Source organism: Elephas maximus, chromosome 2 (assembly GCF_024166365.1).
Source record: "Elephas maximus indicus isolate mEleMax1 chromosome 2, mEleMax1 primary haplotype, whole genome shotgun sequence".
Taxonomy (NCBI): Eukaryota; Metazoa; Chordata; class Mammalia; order Proboscidea; family Elephantidae; genus Elephas; species Elephas maximus.
Window position 1 is genome coordinate 72,046,340 of NC_064820.1, and position 19,696 is coordinate 72,066,035.

The window sequence follows — 19,696 nt, forward strand, 5'->3', positions numbered from 1 at the left end:
TCCGAGGCTGTAAATCTTCATGGAAACAGACTGCCACATCTTTCTCCTGTGGAGTGGCTGGTGTTTTTGAATAGCCAACCTTTCGATTAGCAGCCTAATGGTTAACCACAGCACCATAAGGGCTCTTTTAAATTAGGAATACCACAGTGAAAATAGCATCTTTGATCTTTCAAGAGTAAAAAAGGAGTGAGTAGAGAACTAGATGAAGTTTCAACTAAGAGAAATAGTACATGGATATTTATTGGCTGTTCTCACTTGAATATCAGGCACTGAACCTTACACATCTCCTCTGTAGTTTATTTCTGTGCTCAAATGGCAATTCAGATCAGCATCAATTAACTGTTCAGCATCTGTGCCTTGTCTCCCAACTCCAGTAAAAGTTCCTGAAGAACAAGTACCATTTCCCTTTATTTTTTCTTCTCTTTTAGCACTTACATATTGCACTGTCTAGGCATGGAATAAATGAATTACTGAATATATGAATATCAATGAGGCTGTTACATAAAATCCCTTCAGAGCGTGCTGGAATTCTGGGAGAGTGTCCACATTGTAGTTTTGCTGTAATCTGGCATACTGTAATAGAGAGTTTGGTTCCCTTTCCCTTATGGTATTAAGGAGTTTGGTACTACATATTCTAGAAGCTTCCCTTGGGAGAAGCTTTTCGTCTGTAATCCTACCACCATTTTTGTTATCTTTCATGTTTGTGATAAGTGAACTCATATACATGTGACTTTGGCAAGTCACCTTAACTCTGATACTTGGTTTCCTTGTCTTTAAGTAGGGAAGATAACTGGCAAAGCTGTTTTGTGCCTTGAATAAGTGTGAAGCACTTAGGGCAGGGGTAGGCAAACTATGTCCTGCAGGCCGAATCTGGCCCACCACCTATTTTTATACATAAAGTTTTACTAGAACACAGCCACACCAATTCATTTAGGTAATGTCTATGACTGTTGGCACTACAATGGCAGAATTGAGTAGTTGGAATGGAAACCCATAAAGCCAAAATACTTGCTATCTGTCCCTTTACAGAAAAAATTTGCCATCTCCTGGCCTAGAGCAATGGATAGCAAATATAAAACCAAGACACCAAGCCCATCTCCGTTGAGTCGATTCCGACTCATAGCAACTCTATAGGACAGAGTACAACTGCTGCACAGGGCTTCTGAGCTCCGCCTGGTGGATTCAAGCACTCAGTATATGTTAATTTTACTTTCTTCCCAACAGTTACTTCAAGTTCAACGTTTCTCTTTAGGGACTCTAGAAAGAAAGATAGCTCAGGTGTGACCTTCTTTAGTAGCCCTTCTAAAGCACCTGCCCACTTCTGCACTGTGGCCAAAGCCTTGAGCCATGGGGCAGGGCAGAGCACATTGAAAGAGGCATCTCCACAGCTCCCACACTCTAATATGTAACATGTCCTGACTTGAATTGGGTGTTGTGCATGTTACAGGAATAGAATTTTCTCTAACCCAGGTGTAAATATGGACATGTTATTCAGATTGGAACATGCCCCTTTCTAGTTTAAATTATTTCTCCCTATATATTACTATGTGTGTCCAGTCTATATTTCTATAATAGCTTCTCAATGCAATGCAACCCCTAAGACTGCGGGATTTTTTCAGTTGTAGATAACACTAAAATGTCACAACCAATTATAAAATCCATATTTAGCAGTGGACCTTCTAAAATCTTAAAGCAGGAGTTTCTGAAATGGCTCTGGGCCATTTGAAAGGGAAAGTTCTCAAAGGAACGATAAGATTATTTTTGCTTGTTTATTTCATTTTGTTTTTGAAGCAACGTGTACTCAGAGTTCTTTAGCAGTTTTGATTAGGACACCCTGGTGTCTAGTAGAAAACTAAGGCCAGGAATAGACTGTGGTATAATGTGCTAGATCAGGGCTTTGTGATTTATTGCCACATTCAACTCCCACGCTCAGTGGGGAGAGAGATGAGGCGCTTCTAAGAAATGCTGAGGGCAATTATACTTGCTTGTTATTTTTTAAAGCACGTTGAGGATTTTTTTAGAATAATAAAGTGATTTTTTTTTCCAATACTTAACAGCACTATGTGTCTTTTTAAAAAATAAATATTATGAAGAAGCTATACGAACATGACCTAAAACTTTGTAAAGCCCTCTTAGGCTCTTTCTCTCTGCCCTTCCCTTCTAGCACATTCTGGTGTTTCCATTGTTTCTGTACAGGCCTCTGTTAGCATTTATCTCACCAAGCTGTAATTCTGTGTACTTCCCTGTATTCCCTGCTGAGTATGAATGCCTTGAGGCAGAGACCTTATGCCAGCATAGTGCCTGGCACATAATAGACACTTAATAAAGGCTAATTGAATGAAAGCACTCCACAGTAAGCATATTCACGCGTATAGCTTTTTCTGTCTTTTGGATTATTTCCTTAGGATAAATTCCCAGAAGAGAGATTTCTAGGCCAAAGTGACGTGAACATGTTTATGAATCTTGATGCATAGTGCCAAGTGGTTTTTATGTCTATGTTAACTTCCAAGTTTGTGACTCTCATATTGCATGGTACATTATTGCTAAATTGTCAGTCTGGTGTTCCATATTTTCTCTAGCAAAAAAAAAAAAAAAATGACAATCTAGGGCACATCATTGCCAGATTCAAATTTGGAATGAACAGTACATACACTTTAGGATGAAACACTTCTAAAAGGATTAAAATCTCTCATGTAGAACTTGGACAATAAGGAAAGAGATGAGCAACAGAGGCGAAATACAGCATGAAAGGTGTTGTTATGGGGTAAATAATTCCTGGGGTTTCATAATTGCTCTGAACTTACATGGTACCGTCATAAATATTTCAAGAAAGCAGTGGATTTTTTTTATTTGCTTATTCCTTTCAACACATTTAATGTTCAAATATGAAACAATACTAAGTGTAAATTGCAGTTAATGTACATTCCAAGGTCTGCTTTTATCAAGGTTTGAAACTGTTTGTGTAATGTATAATGCATTTCCATCTTCAATTGATCTGATTTGTGTGTGTGAAATAAGATTGAGCCTCCATACTGTGACCTTGAGCAGCAGTAGCTTTTTTTTGTTTGTTTGATATTTTTCCTTCCCCTTTTTTAGTTTTTTATCCCCTAGTAGAAACCCTGGTGGCATAGTGGTTAAGTCAGCAGTTTGAATCTGCCAGATGCTTCTTGGAAACTCTTTGGGGCAGTTCTACTCTGTCTTATAGGATCGCTATATGATTGGAATCGACTGGACGGCAGTGGCTGTGGTTTTTGGGTTTTTATCCCCTAGTGTTTGACAGGCTTATAAATTACCAATGATAAATAGTCATACCGAACTTTCGGCACAAGTGTGTTACCGAGGAACACATAGAGTCACCTAAATGCCACCTTATACGGTCCTATAGAAAGTTTGGGGGTTGAAGCTGAATAGACCAAAGCAAAAATTTAATTAGAAATGTGTGAGTATTCTGGCGAACAGGAAGGTTCAACAGATATTCATTCTAGTGCTAATGAGATAAAAGTGTTGAAAAACTTTCTACATGCTAGATCTGGCTTTCAAATAACATCCCTAATCTTTTTCAGCAAACTAGAATCAGTAGGCCTTGACCATGTTAGGCTTCTTTTAGGAGAATCTTCGAGAAGCTACTGCGAACAGTTTACAGTAGCACATGACCACAGCTTTGGTCATTTCAAGCCTCAGCAGCTGAAAAGGATTCTATGAGAATGTTTCAATTCTGTGGCACATTTATCAGTATCTAAACCTGCTGTTGGATACCTTGGAAGAGGAGAAGAAACTTCTGGTTCCACGTATACTGATGATAACGAGTGAGTCTAACAAGGGAAGGGACAATGGAACCGAGAGCCCAGTGCCACACAGGGTAACTGGAACATGCTTCCATTTACATGCTCTCTCTTTTAGAAATCCCTGTTTTTACAGCTAGAGTGAGCTGAATGAAGTGATACAGTATGATTAAAGGAGCCCTAAAGTGTGACTCAGGGACTTGTTTCTAGTCAAATTTCTGCCACTAACAGTTGTAGGTGGCCAGTTAGCTCAGCTGGTTAGAGCGTGGTGCTAATAACACCAAGGTCGCAGGTTTGATCCCTGTACAGGCCAAAAATATATGGAAACCCTAGTGGCGTAATAGTTAAGTGCTGCGGGTGCTAACCAAGACGTCGGCAGTTCGAATCCGCCAGGCACTCCTGGGAAACTCTATCAGGCAGTTCTACTCTGTCCTAAAGGGTTGCTATGAGTCAGAATCGACTCGACGGCAGTGAGTTTGGTTTGGTTATTTTTTTTTAACTGTTGTTAGGTGCTGTTGGGTCGATTCTGACTCATAATGACCCCATGTGACAGAGTAAAATAGCCCCATAGAGTTTTCTAGGCTGTAATTTTTACAGGAACAGATCGCCAGATCTTTTCCTGTGGAGCCTCTGAGTGGGTTCCAACTGCTAACCTTTTGGTTAGCAGCCAACTGCCTCACTGTTGTGCCACCAGGACACCTTTGCCCCTAACTAGTTGTATAATAGTGGCAAGACTTACTGAACATACTCAGCTGCTTATCTTTTTTTTTTTTTTTAATTCCCTTGGCAGTATGGTGAAGCCTAGGGGGCCGTGTTTTCAGAATAATGTTTTAAAATACAAAATAAGATAAAGTATATAGGATTATAACGGAAACCAATTGTCCTGAAATAGTCATCAAAACATTAAAATTTGTGATATATGTGTTACATTATTAACATATCTGATATCAAGAAATAAAGGTGAGTCTAATAACCACCATAATTTTGAAATGATAATGAGTGTAAATTGTTATCCGAGATATCTCCAACAACTGTAATATGATATGAAAATATGGATTCTATTGGTGGCAGAATTCCAAGTACGCTACTACTACTGTGAATGTTCATACATCAGTGAAATGATACATTTCAGTTTGTGGTTAATGAAAATAAAGATGTAATTTATTTTTATACTATCCAAGTTCATGGAGCCCTGGTGACGCAGTGGTTAAGAGCTTAGCTGCTAACCTAAAGGTCAGCAGTTCAAATCCATCAACTGTTTCTTGGAAAGTGTATGGGGTAGTTTTACTCTGTCCTATAGGATCACTATGAGTCAGAATCAACTCAACGGCACACAACAACAACATCCAAGTTCATGGACCCACTGAAGCCTTGTTCACTGAACCCTTGGAAGTCCACAGACACCAGGGTAGGAATACCTGGATCAGAAGTCCTTGGGAGCTCAGAAAAAGGAGCTGTGGTGGTACAATTGCTAACCAAAAGGTTGGCGATTCAAACCCCCCTGGTAACTCCACGGGAGAAAGATGAGGCAGTCTCCTTCCATAAAGATTACAGTCTTGGAAACCCTATGGGACAGTTCTGCTCTGTCTTAAAGGGTTGCTATGAGTCGGAATAGACTGCAGCAGAAGGTTTGGGTTTTTTGTTTGTTTTGGCAGCTCAGATACTGTGGTGGTGTAAAGGCTGGCCCAGATGACAACTGGAGTTTATCGTGACACTGACTCTGGGATATGGTGCAAATAAAGGGATGTTATGCTGGAAAAGTGACCTATGATTCACCTGGCCAGGAAGTAACCAGTTGGAAATGTGCTGGGTCTTCACCAGTGACTTTTACCTAGCATATATCTATGAAAGCCCAGGGGTATATTCAAACAAACGGATAAAACAACAAAAACAAGAGAATGATAGAGATGATTCTCACCCTGATCAGGCAGTCTCATTTGCCTTTACCAGTTACCCGTTCTGACTCATGTCAACCCCATGTGTGTCAGAGTAGAGCTGTGCTGCATAGATCTACGTTTTCATGGCTGTGACCTTTTGGAAGCAGATCGCCAATCCTTTCTTCTGAGGCATCTCTGGATAGGTTTTAGTTAGTAGCTGAGCTCTTAACTGTTTGTACCACAGGCGCTCCATTTGCCTTTGGAGAGACTCAAAGGCCAGAGGAGCTGACCCTTCCAACTAGGAATATGGCTGTGTCCCCTTCTGTATGAGTAGTAAGTTGTGTCCTTCACTCACATTGAAGGAGCCTGTGTCTCTCGCCATCTTGCCATCAGTAGCATCACCATCCCTTTGTCACAACTGCACACCTTTCCTAATTAAGTACGGCCACAAACATACAAAGATTGTGTACGGTACCTGTCCATTTACCGGACTTGAATTGTATTGCCCAGTTGGGAAGCAAAACCTTTGAAATGTTAACAAGTTAAGGAAAAATAACATCTGCCACTGTTAAAGTAGTTTTCTTTCCTGGAACTTGTAAGTGTTTTAATGATCATGGTCTAAGTACATCCTGAATAAGAGGAGTAAAAAAATAAAAAAAAATTTTTAATAAGAGGAGTAGGAAGCAAAATTTGTCATCACCATTTAGAAAAGGGAACTCATTTCTTCTTCTCACCTACCTACCACCTTCAACTTTGCATTTTGGAGTGAAAATTGTTTTTGTTAGAGGGCTATGAATGACTTTAAATGTCACGCCCCTTGCCTGTTACAACATCCTCTCACAATATTATACCAGTTGCCGTCGAGTCAATTCTGACTCATGGTGACCCCATGTGTGTCAGAGTAGAACTGTGTTCCACAGGATTTTCAATGGCTGATTTTTTAGGAGTAGACCGCTAGGCTTTTCTTTTGAGGCACCGTCTGGTTGGACTCGAACCTCTAACCTTTCGACTAGCAGCCCGAGCACGTTAACTGTTTGCAGCACCAAGGGACTTCCTCACAATGTTATCCATTTCTAATGGAAAGGGACATCCTTTTTGGCTTTGCAATTGCTCTGTAAATGCCTCTAACTGTACTAACCTGAATACAAACTCTTAGCCGAGGAGAGTGAACAGTGGAGCAAAGTGTTGAGATTTAATATGTCCCTCTGCTTGTGAAAGATAATTCATACAACCATAAGGAGAATGGTTTGTAAACATAGAATTGTTTTTAGATTAAAAGATCCTCAGCCAAGTTAGATAGGAAGTTTGAAGCATAGGCTGTAAGCAGTTTTTCCTCCTTGGCTGCTGCTGTGGATCATTCAGTACTGTTTATTGACTCTTCTAGAGTTTGCATACAATTTTCTGTCCTGGTAGTTTATGCTAATCATCAGGAAACAGACTAATTGTAAATCAGAGCCCCTTAGGCACATTTTTTTTCCTCCTGTAATACTTGAGACCACAGAATCCTGTTCAAAAGAGATGGAAAATACAATCCATCATTTTTTAGTGACTCACGGAGCTGACACAGACCTGGATGGCAAGGACTGCTTCCCACCTTATCTTTGTGCTTCACCTTGTATTTTAATTCTGAATGCAAATGCAAAACTCTCTCTGAAAAGAAATCGGGTTTAAATTAGCCAGTTACCTTTATTTGTGAAAATCTAAGTATATCATGCTAAAGAGGGAAGGTAGAATATAATATATTCTATTTTAATGTTTTTGCATAAGATTATTAAAAGTTATCTTCATCAGGAGGGTGTGTTTATGTAATTATTGTAAATTATCAGAATTATTACTAGAAGATGTATAAGGATATTATCTACATTTTAAATGATACGATTCAGGTAATTAGCATAGAACACAGCAGTTTTTTACTTTAATTTTGTGCTAAAATAGGTGACTTGATCACTGTTCACACTTGTAGAACAGAACTCATTGAAATATGTACTTAAAAATAGATAGTAAAATATATGTGTCTTGTCCAGTAGCTCATATAGATGTGCTTTATTGCCATCAGAGTTCCGACTATGCCATGGAAGCAATGTCGACTCTAGCCGTATATCATATTCCTGCATATGCCCACAGACAAATATAAATATATATTGTCTAGAGGGGCTGGTGGTACCTCATGGTACAAATGCAGAAAGAAATACCATTTAGTGAATGGAGTCTTAGACATGGTGCCTGGGCACAGTTGTCTTTAACCATGGAGCTACATGAAAGATAGGGGAGCTTCCTTCTAGTTTTCTTTAAATAATTCCAAATAAAAACTTTAACCTCCGAATGAGAAGTAGAAGTTCTATATTCTCTAAGAATGGTAAGCCTTTTCCCTATAAGAGTTTTCAGTCTAAAAAAAAGGGTTTGTGGATTGTCAATGAGTAGAGAGTTGGATGAAGAAGGAATTGTTTGGGTCCTAGTCTGTTTCGAAAAACTCAGATATGAAATATCTTTACTTCCTGGATGCCACCCTTTAGGGTAAGATCTGTTGTTACATCTTAACACTTCACCTCTGAGTTTAAGACTGCTTGCTGAGAATGAAGTCTTTCCCAGTGGCTCCCTAATATCTGAAACTGCACAGATACACACACACATACATATAATTCAAAGGTTTTTTTTCTTTTTACCTCTGTGAAAATAAAAATACCCCTGAGTAAGTTCAGATGGTCAGTCTCATCAGTCATTTGCATCTCATTTGACTTCCTCAGGGTGAATTTTATTTGAGGGAAGACCAAGAAGATAAGGCTAAAGCAGGGAAGATTTCACCTGGGAGATGAGGCTTGGAATGTGGAACTGAGTAGCCTGCTTTTTACCCTCTGCTTTTATCCAGAACCCTGATTGCATAGTGCTTAAGAGCTCAGCTGTGAGCTAAGAGGTTGGCGGTTCAAATCCACCAGCTGCTCCTTGGAAACCCTGTGGGGCAGTTCTCCTGTGTCCTGTAAGGTCACTATGAGTTGGAATCAACTCGATGACAATGGGTTTTTATTTGTTCATTAATTAATATTAGTTGCGTACCTTCTGTGTGTCAGGAATTGTGCTGTGCACTGGGGAGACAGTGGTGAAACAGCTTGCAGTTTTGTGGGGAATGTGGTGGGAGTATGTATAAGGACAGGAAACACTAAGAATTAACAACATTTTGCGTGACCATGCAGTGGTAAGGGGAGTAGAGAGGGCACTGAGAGCATTCAGGGAACACTTAACTGGGACACGTTGGCTGTCACAGAAGGAAAATAGATCGGCCTGTGAAAGAGGGGTCAATGAATGGTGTAAGAGAGTATTCCAGACAAAGAGAACAAATAGCTTTACAAAGAGACTTGCGAATGGAAATTGAGGAGAAATTCAATTAGAGTGATAAAGCTATGGCTGCTAACCAAAGGGTCGGCAGTTCGAATCTGCCAGGGTTCCGAATAAAAGCAGAGGGTGAAAAGCAGACTACTCAGTTCCACACTTCAGGCCTCATCTCCCAGGTGAAATCTTCCCTGCTTTAGCCTTAACTTCTTGGTGTTCCTTCAAATAAAATTCACCCTGAGGACGTCAAATGAGACGCAAATGACTGATGAGACTATCTTAACTCACCCAGGGGTATTTTTATTTTCACAGAGGTGAAAAGAAAAAACCTTTGAATTATATGTATGTGTGTGTATGTTTGTATCTGTGCACTTCTACAGGGTCGCTATGAATCAGAATCAACTCGATGGCACTGGGTTTGTTTTTTTTGGTTTGGAGGTTTACTCTGTGGGCAGGAGGAACCACTGCCCATTGGAAAGATACCTGGCAATGGAGGATGAATTGGAGTTGGGCAAGGAGGAAGCTAGGATTCCAGTTAGAGCAAGTGTCACAGGCATCCAGGCCAGAGATGGTGACAATGCCACAGCCAGGTTGGCGGAGTGAGAGTGAAGGGAAGAACTCAGGAGGTGGAATCTCAGGACCTTATGACTAATTGGATGGTTAGATTGAGGAAGAATCAAGAGTGAAGGTTTGTGCCCTATTTCTGCTTTAGGTTATTAAAGGACTGGTGCCAGTCCCTGAAATTGGGGATATAGGAAGCAGGACAGATGGTAGTGAACAGAGTAACCTCATTTTGGGACTCATTGAATTGGAGACTTCTGTAGACATCTGAGTAGTGATGTGCAGCTGACAGTTGGGTATGTGGATTTAGAGTGTTGGAAAAGTTCTGGGCGGAAATTAAGAGCCATCCATATAAAGATTAATGAAAAGTGCCGAAGTTAATTGGTGTTGAATATTTCTCTTTCAGGAGCCTCAAGTACTTAGGGCTGCTTAGATCTAGGCACAAAATGAGGTTTTCTAATCTTTCCAGTTCTCTGTGTTCCCAAGAGAAATGGAGGTAAGGGTAGAGAGATGATTCACACATGGTTTAAATAGTGTTTTCTGTTTCTAGAGTCATGTACTTATATTTTTCATAGGCATATATGCTTTCTTTTTTTTGGTGTTTAAACATCTTTTATAATAGCAGGATCAGATACCTGCTGACGTTTTATCATACTTCTAATATTTTCCTTACAGTTAACAGTATATCGGGGGACCTTATCATCCTGTACATTACATCTCTAAAGAAAAGGAAATGAAGATGGAGGGGATGATAGGAATTGAGTAGGAAATCTGAGTTGCAAAATTCTATGGCAAGGAGATGGTGTTTTTTGATTGCTGGGTTTTGTTTTGCTTTTTCACCCTATTTTTCTTGACAAGAACAAAAAGCAGTTTCCATTAAGTAAATCCTCCGTTGGCAGCATGATCTTTGTGACCATGTAAAGTAAAAATGAGGTGGACACAATGGTAGAAGTTTTAGAAGGAAAGCATGCTTTCTCAGATGGGGAAAAGGGTAAGAGGAAGGAAAAACAAATATGAGCTCATTCTTGTTGAGTTTACAATCTATTAACCACATCATTGAAACGTCTATGTCTGTGGACTGAATAAGTTTATGCTATGTATAGTTCTGTACAAAGTTGATCCTAATTAATCTGAAAATAAGACTCAAATAATTTTTAGACACTTTAAAGTTCTCAAAAATATATATTGCAAAATTTCATGTAATGAAATTTTCTATTTAAATGAAGGAATATGAGCATGTTTAAAGTTAATATTTACCAAGATTTTACATGATTCAATGTGAAGTGTTATGTATATTTAGAAATGTCCAGGGAAGTATAAATCCAAACTCCAAATTAAATATGTTTTTTATTATCTAAATATTTTGGATACAAAAAGCAAAACCAAAAAAAATCCGTTGCCTTCGAGTCGATCCTGACTCCTGGCAACTCTGTAGGACAGAGTAGAATTACCCCACAGAGTTTCAAAAGAGCAGCTGGTGGATTCAAATTGCCAGCCATCGCAGTGGTTAAAAGCTTGGCTCTTACCAAGAGGTCAGCAGTTGAATCCATCAGCTGCTCCCTGGAAAACCTATGAGGCAGTTCTACTCTGTCCTATAGGGTCGATATGAGTCAGAATTGACTATATGGCAAGGGTTACATTTATATTTTGGATAGATGTGGATAAATGATGTCTTCATTTAACAGATACACTCACTCCTCACCAACATAGTTAGGTACCAAAGATCAAGTTATTAAACAAAATTGGTGTTATGTGAGAAGGAGGAGAAGGACACAGAGGAGGCCCGGCGCTGGACTCTCAGAACTGCTCTGCCCCCTGACACCGCTGTGCTCTGGACCCCAGGGTCTTTGCCATTGGGGCTGGCTCTTGAGTGGACCTGCAGCCGGCAGCTGGACTAGAGGCACAGTTGGTGGCTCTGGGGCTTGGGCAACCAGCGGGGCTGGGGGTTTAGATGGTCCGTGGGGTTGCTGCCCATACCCATGTTCCCCACAGTCACCCTCTCTGCAGCCATAGCTGCCTGCTGCCACTCCGAAGGCCAGGGAGGACCCTGCGGAAATGAGCGACACACAGCTGGTCCTGGAGAGCTTGGAATCCAAGGTTGAGAACCTAGAGGCTAGCAGCTGCTCAGAAGAGGAGCTCAGCAGCCCAGGCTGTGAAGGAGGAGGGGGCTGCCAGCTTCTGGTACAGCCCACAGGCCCCAAATTACCTCCAGTATCCTTCCCATTTCAGGACTTGGTCCCTCCAGGGTGCTTGAGGAGAGAGGAGCAGCAGCAGCAACCTTCCCTGCCCCTGCTGCCTCCTGGGCCCTCTGGCCACCTTTTAAAAAGGTGCCCTCAAAATCTGCCTCAGTTGCCTCTTTCAAAGGAAGAGCTGCAAGGGTGGCTCTGGTGGTGGGGATGAGACCAGAAAGAGGCCTTTGGAGAGCTTGCTGCCTCGGTTGCAAGCCTGACACACTCGGGTAGCTCTGGTGGCCAGGAGCTGGCCTGGGGAGGAAACCCAGGTTAATGTGCAAAACACTTGGATAGCAGATTTTTTACTATTGTTGTAAATGCGAAATGTTGGATAACAAGATATTGGATAAGTGAGGAGTAGGTGTAGTTTCCTAGGGCAATGCAATATAAAAGTTCTATAATTAATTTAATAATATCATATGATATGGAGTCCTGGTGGCACAGTGGTTAAACCACTTGGCCGCTAACCAAAAGGTCAGCAGTTTGAACCCACCAGCAGCTCCACGGGAGAAAGATGTGGCAGTCTGCTTACAGCTTTAGAAACTCTACGGGACAGTTCTGCTCTGTCCCATATCTCCTTTGCTTCACAGTCTGACAGGCAATATCCAGTGGCTTAGGGTTGTTTTCTTTTTGAACATTGGCTTAAACTGGTGAATACCAAGTGGGAGCTCAGAGATGACTATCTGGTGGTAATTGGATAGCATTTGTAAAATGGTATATTCATCAGTTCAGTTCTTGATGAAGAAAACATAGCACTGGTGGCAGGAATAGATTGTCTGGGTGACTTTTCACTTATAAAAAAATACCTTTTTATTTCTATAAATCATCATTCTGGAGCAAGCTAGAGGCAAATTGGCCCGAGTCCCAGAGATGATATTTGGAATATGACTTGTTTTGTATATAGTAATGAGATTGTGCTTTTAATTCCCTCCATTCTATTTTGTAGTTTCAAGAGTCTTAGTTTGAAACATTAAAACTCTATGTGCATTATACATTTGGAGCACTGAATGTCTTCTAAATGTTCTGTACCTCAGCACTTTCCTATCTGGGATGTTTGTTTCATTTTCTTACACTGTCTCATTTTATAGAGCACTAGGTATCTCAAGAGCTATATTTTGTTATATTTGTTTAGTATATTAGTCCAGTAAAGCATTGTGCTAAAGAGGCCAAGGTCATGGGTGTTGATCCCATGCCAGTCTACTTGTGCAGTGAATTTTATTTTTTCTATAGCTTCCACTGATGCTTCAGAACTAACTGATATTGTTGGACTGCTTTTGTTCAAAATATAGATGACTCTGCCTAACTTATTAACTTCACTGGAAAAAACATAACTGATGTCCATTGGGTGAACTCCTAAATGTGGGTAATTCTTTTTCCTGTGTGAAGGAAAGCATTTGCCTTCATCCATAGAGGATCTCCCAGTGGAGTAAAATTTATGTATTTATTCAACAGCCTTGTTTTAATATAAGTTCCTGTTGGGCGGAGACCATCAGTCTCCATAGTATTACCCCATCCTGGTGTCCTCTGCAGGGACACAGAACCTGTCAGCTCCCTCACTGCTCCAGGAGAAAGCACTGGGCATTTTCCAGAGTAGATGGCAGAGGAGGGTCATCTCTTGTCACCTCTTTAACCTGAGTTATTGCCCTTGAATTTTTTAATAAGGACAGATTTTTAAGTTCTGTCTGGGGACTGAGGGTTCAGATCATTCATGCAGTGAACTTTGAATAAGTTGGAAAGATTGGCTGGGCCCTATTATCATAATGGATGGCAATTATTTGACATTTACAATGGTATGCTCCATTTGCACTAAAATATGTGAAACTGTATTTAAAAATAATTTACTAGTTTTTTCCTACCAAACCTAAAATAGAGGTTATTTGCATTCACAGTTAAACACCGAAAAACTACATATAGACTTAGTGAAGATCTGTGGAATCTATGCCAATTGGTACAGCCACACTGAACCTGATTGAGCTGCTCTGCCCCACATACCTAAGATCTAAGTTGTTAACGTTTCTAAATGCACAAGGAGTTTTTATCCAGAGTATATTTTTGGTCAGGCTTGTTGACCTTACTGCCTCCTAACTTGTTTACAGGTCAGGAGAGTGGTTGGTTCACCCTGCCGAGTCAGTTTTAATTCCAGGGGCTTTCGTTAGAGAACTAATTTGTACAGCTCTTCCAGGTGGAGAACTAGATCACTGGTATCCTTTGCTGCCCATGATACATGTGGAAATGAGTCAGTGGAAAATTCACTTACTCAGGCTGACCTACTTCTGTCACTTGCGTTGAAGGTATGCTTATTTGTCAAAAGCAATCTGTCATCCTTCCAAAAACTTTTGCTCCATTGCCGCTTTAACCCTTTAAGCTTATAGATTCTTTTGGAATATTTATAGTTGCCTAAATCATGTTATAAATTATCCTGTTATCTCATGTAATCAATTTATAGATTCAGCTCCTGAGGGCAGGGAAGGAATCTGACTTTGTATAGCTCTCAACACAGCTTGACCCACAATCACTGCTTTCTAATAATGATTGTAACATTTTTAGGTGTAACTGTCAAATGGAAATTTTACTAATTTAAGAGATAGGGATTTTTTTTTAGGACAGGGTTTATTATGATCAACCTCCCCTCCCCATTTTCAGCAAAACTTTTACTTTATTGTTTTTATTAGCTTATTCTTACTTATAATTCACTTATTCAACAAGATTGTATCAAGTGCTCCTTTTTTTTTTTTTTTTTTCGGTTATTGCACTGGGGTCACAAAAAGACTAAGAGAAATGCTTGCCTGCAAGGAGTTTACAATCTCTAGTAGAAGAGCTACAAGGGGTCAGTTTAGAACAGTTTTAAACACCATTTTTCATGTGGGGATATGCAGAATATTCTACACCAAGACCAAAGTAAGGAGTATCTCTTACCAAACTTTGTCTGCTCTTAGTATCAAAATCTTGTCCCTGGGGGTTTACATATTTCTTAAAGTCATATATGGTGGTGTGTGGAATGTTTATTTACCTTAGGACTTTATGTAAATGATGAAAGGATTTATTAAGAATAACAGATTTCTAAAGTCTAGAAAACAAGAATGATATGTATTATAGCATATATTTTAAGTGTAAATACACAGACACACATATGTATAGCAACTACAAATAACATGTAGTAGCCCAGATTTGTTGATGTTTATTTCATGCCAAATATTGTACAGCCAAGAAAGTATCAAGAGTGATACACCATATTTACACCTATTCAAGATGAATTCAGTCCAGCATTACTTAAGATGATTATTTTATGTCTTAGAGTTATATATAAATATTTTGTTATACTTTTTGTCTTGGCCTAGCCATATTTTAAAAGACTTTCAGATTAGGCATGAAAATACTTAATTATGGAAGAATTAAGTGGAAAGCAGCATTTGATGAATAGAGTAGAATTCTTTTGGAAACCCATCTCATGCTTGGTGATTAATTAGTTCTTACTGTGAACAACTCACCCTTAAAAAAAGAAAAGGAAAAGCTCTTTCTAACTTGATAGCACTTTTTAAAAAAAGTGGCAGTTATTAATAATAAAATAACAAAGTGGAATTTTGTTCTCTGCTAACTGATACTTGTGAGCATTACTTTATTTGGGTCTTAATTTCTTCATAGTTTTTTTTTTTTCCCCAGCTTGTGGCAGATACGTCTCCTTCTGGGGAGACGAAGTAGGCAGAGAAGAAAATAATTCAGGGTCAGGTTGAGCTAGTTTGTCTTGGTGTATTACAACACAGGCATGGTTTATATTCTAGAAAATATCCTGTGCTTTTAAACTAGTAAACAGAAGCTCCTGGTCAGAGTCATAGGAGAAGCAGCCACTTCTAAAGTAACGGAGGGCTAGTTTGCATCAGTTAAGCTGTTACAAATGCTGAAGCAATGGTGTGTGGTGCCCTCTGAATTTTGCCGCAGTAGAACCATCTCAATTTTGCAATATGGTAAACTGATTAACTTTGGCTCTTGTGGAAAGACAGTCTGCTTGTGTTCATCTTCTCATTAAAGTTGTTTATCTTTGCTTTTGCAACCATTTTCTCTAATAAGTTTTAGAGGAAAGTATCAGTTTATTGTCAAATAATAATGGCACTGTAAATCTGCACTTACATATACCATTTATTTGTAGATGCACATAAGCTATGAAGTCTGAGAACAGGATTTTAAACTGTGTTACCTTTTGCTGTGGTGGTGTTAGTTGCCATCAAGTCATTTTCTACACATAGTGATGCCATGTGTCAGAGTAGACCCGCCCCAGAGGGCTGTCTTGGCTGTAACATTTATAGAAGCAGATCATCAGGTCTTTCTCCCAAGGAGCTGATGGGTGGGTTTGAACTGCCAACCTTTTGGTTAACCCTGTTTATGTCTTTGGTCCTCAAGGAAAGAGGCCCCGTAATGGCATCTTACTTTTCACAGCTAAGCACATTTCAAACAAGAGATTAGAGCATAAGCCAGTTGGCCAGTTACTTAAGCATGTATTCTTATCTGGCTTTGTGAGATCTCTTATTTAAAGCAGTTTACCTAAAAGGCTTTTTTATATCTTTTGTTTAGTGTCATCACAAGCCACACCTAGAGAATTTAGAATTGTTCCTTAGAGCTTACTCAGACGTTTTCTACTAAGCTGTCTTTATATCAGATTTGAGAAGCAATATATCCTTTCCGGGTGCTGAACTCCTAACATGATGATTAAAATGCTTTCTGTCAGTCCAGAAACATGGCATTTCTGTAACCCTTGGAAAGGCTCCAGAGGGAGATGGATGGGGGTCCATACCCAGTGATGATACTTTTGAGTGTGGGAAGGGGGGAGGCCTACTTAAGATAACCACAATGTCCCTGGTTATCCTAATTCTCTCTGGTGCTGGATTCCTGATTTACATTTTTTTTTTTTCTCTGTCAGTTCTTTAGTGTGGTCTAGGTGACCTTCCTGAAATCTTAGGAACTGTAATTATCAAGTGATTCATTCCATATCACTAACCCCAATACTGAGAGCTTTATGCTTTCTTAACTCATAACAGTGTGATTGTAGTTACACTCAGCATTGAAGCTTCAAATTTGTAAATTCTCTGCAAATTGAATGTGAGACATGTTATGTTCCAAATGTAATTTGGTAATCACCGCTGTAATATAAATTCAGCAATTAAAGCTCCAAAATGAGTGAACATATTTAACAATAAGTACTGGGAAAAGATGATGTCCGTAGAGTTCTTTATTATTTTAGAGTAGCTGGATATATCTAGGAGCCCTGGTGGTGCAGTGGTTAAAAGCTCAGCTACTAATGAAAGGTCGGCAGTTCAAATCCACCATCCACTCCTTGGAAACTCTATGGGGCAGTTACTATGTGCTGTATGTGGATATTCTAAAAAAATGGAGTCTTCATTTATAAGTGTACTTACTTAACTCTGGATTGATTTAAAAACTAAAAAAAGAAGTTCATCTGAAGGCCTACTGGTTTAGAGTGAACTGTTGAGTTCACCCGAGTTCATTTTCAAGCTTCTGCAACTCTAGGGTTGTACATGGGATTTTTATTCACACTATAAGCCAAGGAGACCTTTTGCTTTTGGCTTTGCTATTTGTCGATTTGACTAAGCCTGCGAAAGTCTGGCAGAATCTCTCCCACATCATTAATAAGCATTAGAATTGGGCCTGGCCAGGCGTCGATTAACAGTACTGTGACTGCACAACCAGCAGCCATTGATTGTAATGAAAGGGGCACAAATAGTCCCTTCCGTTAGCAAACTGTATGATCAACATTCTCTGCTGTGTTTCTGTGTTCATGCTGTAAGTCACGTTTTGAGGAGAGATGGGCTTTTGCTAAAGATGGTCCGGTGGTAGAACTCTCTTCTTCCAGGCAGGAGACATGGATTTGAGTTCTGGCCAGGGCGTCTTATGCACAACCACCACCTGTCTGTCAGTGGAGACTTGTGTGTCGCTAGGAAGCTGAACAAATTTCAGAAGAGCTTTCAGACTAAAAAATATGGCAGTCCATGGTATATTCGGTATTCTTAGACGATGCCATAATGTGTGTGGAGAGTCGATGGTAAATGCGCTTGATTATAAACAAAAAGCTTCCACATACAGGAGGCATTTAGTGGTAGCGTGGTTGTTGACTGATCTCAGGAAACGAGATCAGTAAGTGCCAAGCAGAGAGAGGTTGCTGTCTGAAACGTTGTACAGCTTTTCAGTTCTCAGAGGGGAAGTCTTGTCCTTCTCAGTCTCAGTAGTTGCACCTCCTTGAGCCATCCTTTCTTCCCTCAGTTCTGGACTTTCTCATCATTTGATTTCAGGCTAGTATGACTCAGACAGAACTAGGTCTTTACTGTGGGGTAAAAAAAAAAACCCAAAAAACCTTGTTGCCATCGAGTCAATTCCAGCTCACAGTGATAGAGTAGATCTGCCCCATAGGGTTTCCAAGGAGCACCTGGTGGACCGGACCTTTTGGTTATCAGCTGTAGCTCTTACCCACTACACCACCAGGGCTTCTATTTTTGTGGGGTAGATTTTTTTAAAATACAGGTAGTCCCTGATTTACGAAGGTATTCCTCGACTTACATACAATATATTCAGGTTTCGAGGAACAGCACTTAGGACTGTCCATTATTTTTTTTTTTTTGTACATGTTATTGTTAGTAATATGTACTACATACAATGTCTGGATTTTTTTAAATACATGTTGTTAGTAATATGTACTATATACAATGTTGCTGTCAGTAATTTGTTGATATTTTCATTCTCAGATGTAATGTTTCCAACTCCCAAAAACAAAGATCAGATTTATAAAGATACTGATAATAAAAGGTAATAATAATGAAAACTAGAAAAAAAATGGTATTTTACTTACATCAGAACCAACTTATGGCGGAGAAGTTGTGGGAATGGAACCCCATCGTAAATCGGGGACTCCGTGTATGTACTTACCTACTCCTCACTTACCCACTCTCTCGGTATCGGACATTTTGCCTTTATGACAATAGTAAAAAATCTATCTGGCTGTTCTGCGCATTAACTACCCTGCCGAACCTTACAGCGAGCACATCCTCGCTGCTTGTAGCTCATCTTGGGCGCAGGGAAGGAGGAGTGGCCCCGCGCCGGGGTATTCAACCCAAGACTGAAACCCACCCGCTGCCTGATGCTCAGGCCCCTTCTGGCTAACACTCCCCTCCCTCCTTCCAGCTCTCTCCAGGTGCGCCCCACCCTCCGCCTTGAGCAGGCACCTGATACCAGCAGTGGGGTAAGGGCGGCAGGTGGAGCTCCTTTCTGCAGAGCCACCCCCTGAATGGGGCCGCTACTCAGTGCTGAGCCCACGACTCCCGGCTTCCCGCGCTCAGTGCATCCTGGAGCCCGAGCCCTGTGAAGAGTTGCCATCCCTATTTCTATTCCTGGATCTTATCAACTGAAAATAAAAGATTAGAGAAGCAGTTTGGATGAAGTTCTTGGATGAAGCAGTTTTCTTTATTTCTATACAAATTGATTATTTCTCTTGGATGAGTTAGAGATTAAATTTTTTGAGGTGAAATCACATCAGGGAAGAGGAGGTAGAAAACTACTCGTAGTCCTTTGTGTAACAGGAAGTTTTAACAGTGGAGAAATGACTAATCTCTGAAGCAAGGCGGTGGCACTGAGGGCTAGGAGAATTTGGGGGATAGAATTGTCATTTATAATTAATATACCATGAATTCTTCCTAACAATGGTGCCAGAATCATTGCCAGTTTTTTTTTTTTTTTTTTAACTAGAACACAGACTTTAATTATTGGTTCTCCTAGTGTTGGCTGTAACACAATTTTCTAAAAACAACACAAAAAAATTACTTGTAAGTGGAATTATATGTTTTACCTTAACATTTTATACCGACTTACTAAATCATCTCTTTAGGACCTCCGTGCTCACATTTCACTATATTGTATTTCT

At 40.0% G+C, this 19,696-nt stretch overlaps 1 protein-coding gene and 1 non-coding gene across 13 annotated transcripts in view; both read left to right on the plus strand.

Moving 5' to 3' along the window:
- Positions 1-19,696, plus strand: part of MAST4 (microtubule associated serine/threonine kinase family member 4) — a 721,413-nt gene that overhangs the window by 547,384 nt on the left and 154,333 nt on the right. The window lies entirely within an intron of this gene.
- On the plus strand, positions 4,022-4,095 carry TRNAI-AAU (transfer RNA isoleucine (anticodon AAU)). Its single transcript has one exon. It is a non-coding gene; the product is annotated as a tRNA-Ile (tRNA).